At 46.7% G+C, this 5807-nt stretch overlaps 1 non-coding gene across 1 annotated transcript; it reads right to left on the reverse strand.

The window, feature by feature from the left end:
* Positions 1-4428: 4428 nt before the first annotated feature.
* On the reverse strand, positions 4429-4500 carry TRNAP-UGG. Its single transcript has one exon. It is a non-coding gene; the product is annotated as a tRNA-Pro (tRNA).
* Between the last annotated feature and the right edge of the window lie 1307 nt (positions 4501-5807).

Raw genomic sequence — 5807 nt, forward strand, 5'->3', positions numbered from 1 at the left:
ACCTCCTGATGCGGTAACCCTGGTTGAAGGGATCTCAGTGACTGTTCAACGGGTCAGAATTCTGGGCCCTTTTACTAAGCTGTGATAAAATCTAATGCAGGACTTTACCAAGTGTGAGCTGCATATTTAATGTAGGTATTTCTAAGGCCCTGATTCAATAAAGTCTGCCTAAAGGGCCTTAGACTCCTCCCCCTTATACATGGGATACAGAGGGAGGAGCCTAAAGCCCTGATTGGCTAAGATGCCTAAGGACCCTCCCAAGGGGTAGGGCCTTAGGCATCTGAGCCAATCAAGGCCTTAGGCCCCTCCCCGTGCATCACATGATGCACCGGGGAGGATAAAGACCCGTCATTTTGGAGCTGCGGCCCTACAAATGGGATAGACTGAGCTTCTGTCCTGCTCCAACATTTCTAAGAAGGTATGGGGGGGTTTGGGGGATGGCGAGGGATGGTGGGGAAACTCCGGTTGCAGGAGGGAGTAGGCATCCCTCCTGCCTATTTTTTCAGGGTGCGGGGAGGGGGGAAGGGTAGGAGAGCACATGGGGGGACGCATGGTGAGGGAGTGGGCCTTCAGTGGCAGTAGTTAGTGGGCATCCCTCCTGCCATATCGCTGCTGTTTGGGGTGGGAGTCTCATTGGTAGGAGGGAGTGGGCATCCTGCTGCCAATTTTCTTTGGGGGTTGGGGGTTGGCATGGCAAGTGGAAGTGGAAGTGGGCATTCTTCCTGCTGTTTTTGCTGGCACGGGAGGGGGGGCAAATAGCAGGAGAGAATGGCCATCCCTCCTGCTGTTTTTTGCTAGCGAGGAAGGGGTGTCTTCCCGGTGCCATGTTCGATGGTTCACTGGGGAGGGCTATTGTTGGCAGGGGGTGCTTTTTTTCCCTTTTTTTTTTTTGTATGTTTAAATATATTTCTTGAGAGTCAAAATAGGGTAAATAGTCAAACAAGCTACAACAATTTTCCTTAATATACATAGCATATTACCCCCCCCCCATTCCCTATAACAACACAGTCGAAGTAAAAATAAACCTATTGCAAGTTCAATAGTTGGCTTTCCCCTCTGCCATCACTTCCTGGCCCTGTGACCCGGAAATTATTTCAAAGGAGAGCCAGGTCAGCGCTTACACTGGCAAAGATTTAAAGAGGCGGGGTGTGGGTGGAGAAGGGAGGGTGGCGTGGGGGGGGGGGGGAGAGAGGTGCTGGCACCTCCACCAAGATGGCACCCTCCTTCCCCTTGCTATGCCACTGATCCCCACATATAATATTTGTACTAGGGTTACCAGATTTTCATAAATGAAAATCTGGACAAATATATAGAAGTGTTATATGTATGTTTTCATCATATGCAGCATTTTAAAATTCATGCTCCCAGTGGACATGGAAGGACTATGCACTTAGAGCTCCTTTTATCATCCCACTCTAGCGGTTTAATGCTACCACCTCCTCTTGAGCAGGCGGTAGTTTTTAGGCCAGCGCAGGGGTTAGCACGTGATGAAAAGTCGCGCACGTTAACCCCGCTAGCGCGGCTTGATAAAAGGAGCCCTTAGAGGTTCTACATGTGGCTAAGCCCCTTATAAAATACGGTGGGAAATCCCCATGCCCCAAACTGGACACCTGGAGTTCTTTTCTAAAATAAGGTTCCACGTCTCTCGTGATTGATCATCCTCCTGGGGCTCATGTAACAGGTACACGAAAGTTAGTGCAGGAGGGAGCTTTAAAAGAATCGGCAACTGGGGAACAAGCTCTTAGCAAAGCAGCAGCAGTGCTTAAATCGGTACGTATAAATCAAGATTATATCACTGTGTCAGCCCATTAACAAGTGCGAGTCGTTTCCTTCCAAAGACTGAAGGCCAAAAGATTTGCTCCACAAAAATACTGAAGCTTTAAAGTAGAGAGTTGCACGGGGACAGAAATTCCACCCATCCCAGCCCGGATCCTCTCCGTCCCCACCCGTCCCCGTCAGGATCCTCTCCGTCCCCACCCGTCCCCGTCAGGATCCTCTCCGTCCCCACCCGTCCCCGCCAGGATCCTCTCCGTCCCCACCCGTCCCCGTCAGGATCCTCTCCGTCCCCACCCGTCCCCGTCAGGATCCTCTCCGTCCCCACCCGTCCCCGTCAGGATCCTCTCCGTCCCCACCCGTCCCCGTCAGGATCCTCTCCGTCCCCACCCGTCCCCGTCAGGATCCTCTCCGTCCCCACCCATTCCCGCAAGGAATTACCTCCATCCCCGCCCGTCCCCATAAAAAGCAGCGATTACTTCTGGCAGGATCATCAATTCCACAGTTTCTTTTGTGTTTGCGCTGCTGTTTTCCTTGTGGAATCTTTTTGGTGGAACCCTTTTTTTGTTTTCTGTTCAGGTAATTAACTTATAAACCCCCTCTTTTACTAAGGCTGACGTGTCCATTATCTTATATGGACGAACCCTGCTTCCAAAGCCTTCCATCCCCGTGGGTGTCCTGTGGGCTAAAGGGGGGTCCCCTTGGGAGTCCCGTGGGTTAGGGGGGGATTCCCGTGATCCCCGTTCCCGTGCAGACCTCTACATTAAAGCAGGCTAGAATTTGCAATTGCTGTTATGTAGTTCAAGATACTATGGTACTTCAGTTTAATTTTTTATGTACTTTGACCAAAAGTGTTTCATGATGTGAATAGGGTAACATAGAAACATGAAAGCAGATAAAGGCCAAATGGCCCATCCAGTCTGCCCATCTGCAATAACCATTACTTCTTCCTCTCCCTATTGACTAAAGCTCTTAACATTTGCATCTCCTCTCCCTATTGGCTAAGGCTCTTTACCTGCATTGTGATGTCATAGAACTTTATGGTTATAGAAACATTGTCAGAAAAATATATATATAATACTGCTTTAAATTGAAACATACATATCAAAACACAAAGCCCAGCATAGTTCAAGAACTCAGGCCTCAGAAACGGAGCCTACGCTCAGTCGTAAATCACAGACTGGAAAGATCCGCGTAGTCAAACAGCCCCTGCTCCAATCATTGGCCAGTAAGTACGGCTTATTTGAAAAAAAATTTTTAAATATTTTTTTAAGCAATTTAAAACTCTAGCATCAACTAAAACACTAGAGAAATGTTTCGCATATGTAGTAGCCAGGATTTGAAAAAAAGGACTTATCTCAAAGTTCAGCTTATTGTATCTGCCATTCGTGTCTTATTTTGCCGACGCGGCCACGTTTCGCGGGAATTTTAACATCCGCTGCATCAGGGCCATCAAGACACTCAAAATCACAGGCTCACAACCAACAATAGGTTTACTTTCATTGCCTCTGAAAGTACAGGCTCTGGCTCTGGTTCAGCAACCTCCATTCTTTCAACTTCTGCACATGGCTCTGGGGTCAGTGGCTCCTCAGGACTCTGCCATTCCATCTGGTACTCTTCTGACTGCCACTTGGCTTGGAGAGCTTTATGCAGCCACTGCTTTGCTTAAGTTTAGCAATGACCCGCCCTAACCTAGCTAAGAGGGAAGCAGGCTTCAGCTCCCTCTGGCTCCCCTGGTGGCCACCTGGTCCCTCATAGGTGACCACCAGGGGAGCCAGAGGGAGCTGAAGCCTGCTTCCCTCTTAGCTAGGTTAGGGCGGGTCATTGCTAAACTTAAGCAAAGCAGTGGCTGCATAAAGCTCTCCAAGCCAAGTGGCAGTCAGAAGAGGACCAGATGGAATGGCAGAGTCCTGAGGAGCCACTGACCCCAGAGCCATGTGCAGAAGTTGAAAGAATGGAGGTTGCTGAACCAGAGCCAGAGCCTGTACTTTCAGAGGCAATGAAAGTAAACCTATTGTTGGTTGTGAGCCTGTGATTTTGAGTGTCTTGATGGCCCTGATGCAGCGGATGTTAAAATTCCCGCGAAACGTGGCCGCGTCGGCAAAATAAGACACGAATGGCAGATACAATAAGCTGAACTTTGAGATAAGTCCTTTTTTTCAAATCCTGGCTACTACATATGCGAAACATTTCTCTAGTGTTTTAGTTGATGCTAGAGTTTTAAATTGCTTAAAAAAATATTTAAAAATTTTTTTTCAAATAAGCCGTACTTACTGGCCAATGATTGGAGCAGGGGCTGTTTGACTACGCGGATCTTTCCAGTCTGTGATTTACGACTGAGCGTAGGCTCCGTTTCTGAGGCCTGAGTTCTTGAACTATGCTGGGCTTTGTGTTTTGATATGTATGTTTCAATTTAAAGCAGTATTATATATATATTTTTCTGATTAGTTTATATGCTGCTGGGATAACTAGTTTTAGGTTGTGTACTATAGAAACATTGTAACATGATGGCAGATAAAGGCCAAATAGAAACATAGAAAGTGACGGCAGATAAGGACCAAGGCCCATCAAGTCTGCCCACACCAATGACCCTCCCCTAAAAATCTGACCGGTACCAAGCCATTCTGCCACCTTGAACCTGCCCTAGAAATCAAAGGGCTTGTCTGGGAATTGAACCCAGGACCTTTTGCACCCAAAGCAAGAATCATACCATTAGACCAAGAAGCCACTTTGCTGCGCTGCAGCCACTTTGGGCCCATCTAGTCTGCCTGTCCACAGTAACCATTATCTCTTTCTCTGAGAGATCCCACGTGCCTATCCCAGACCCTCTTGAATTCAGACACACAGGGCTCCTTTTACTAAGGTGCGCTAGCGTTTTCAGCGCACGCAGCAGATTAGCGCGCGCTAACCCCGCGCTACATGGCTAGAACTAACGCTAGCTCAATGCTGGCATTAGTGTCCAGCGCGCGTGGCATTGTAGCGCACGCTTTTCCGCGCGTTACAGCCCTAACACAGCTTAGTAACAGGAGCCCACAGTCTCTATTTCCACCACCTCTTCTGGAAGACTGTTCCAAGCATCTACTACCCTTTCCGTAAAAAAATATTTCCTTAGATTACTCCTGAGCCTATCACCTCTTAATTTCATCCTATGCCCTCTCATTCCAGAGTTTCCTTTCAAATGAAAGAGACTCGACTCATGCACATTTACATTGCATAGGTATTTAAACGACTCTATCATATCTCCCCTCTCCCGCCTTTCCTCCAAAGTATACAGATTGAGATCTTTAAGTCTGTCCCCAGACGCCTTATCACAAAGTCCACACATCATTTTAGAAGCCTTCCTCTGGACAGACTCCATCCTTTTTATGCTCAGAGAAATATTTTTAATCTTGATTACCTGATGGTTTCTTGCTGAAATTCATATATACACTCATTCTGCACCTGAGCTAGGTTGCTGCAAACACTGTATCTTACATCAGTTGCTTATATAGTAGATACGCTTTGAAATTTGATGATGATGGAGGTGAGAGGTAAAGTATATTCTTGGGTTTCCTTGTATTTTCAAGATCGAGTAATCTGAGTTAACAGCAATGGTCAAGTATCAACCACATTATCCTTGCGAGTGTGCCGGAAGAATTGGAACTCTCCGATCTACTATTTAACCTCTATATAGCATCTTTGGGGAAGGTTTTTCAGGAACTGAATGTCAGTTATTGTTTTTATGCTGACAATATTAAATTCTTTCTTCCTATGGATGACTGGAAAGTTGATTTGCAAAGGAGGTTGTCGATATGTTTACAAACTACAGATTCCTGGATGACTGGACATAAATTAGTGTTGAACCGAGCTTAAACAGACGTGATGTTGATTAGATGGAATGAGGACCCACAATGGTCCCAAGATATGGAAGTTAATAACATGAGACTTGCAATTCATAAGCAGTTAAAGATTTTTGGGTGTCTGGTTGGATGCAACGTTCAGTATGAAAGATCAGATATTGACAGTGGTGAAATCTGCGTTTTATCGAATGCGAT

The sequence above is a fragment of the Geotrypetes seraphini genome, chromosome 11, assembly GCF_902459505.1.
Source record: "Geotrypetes seraphini chromosome 11, aGeoSer1.1, whole genome shotgun sequence".
In the NCBI taxonomy this organism is placed as follows: domain Eukaryota; kingdom Metazoa; phylum Chordata; class Amphibia; order Gymnophiona; family Dermophiidae; genus Geotrypetes; species Geotrypetes seraphini.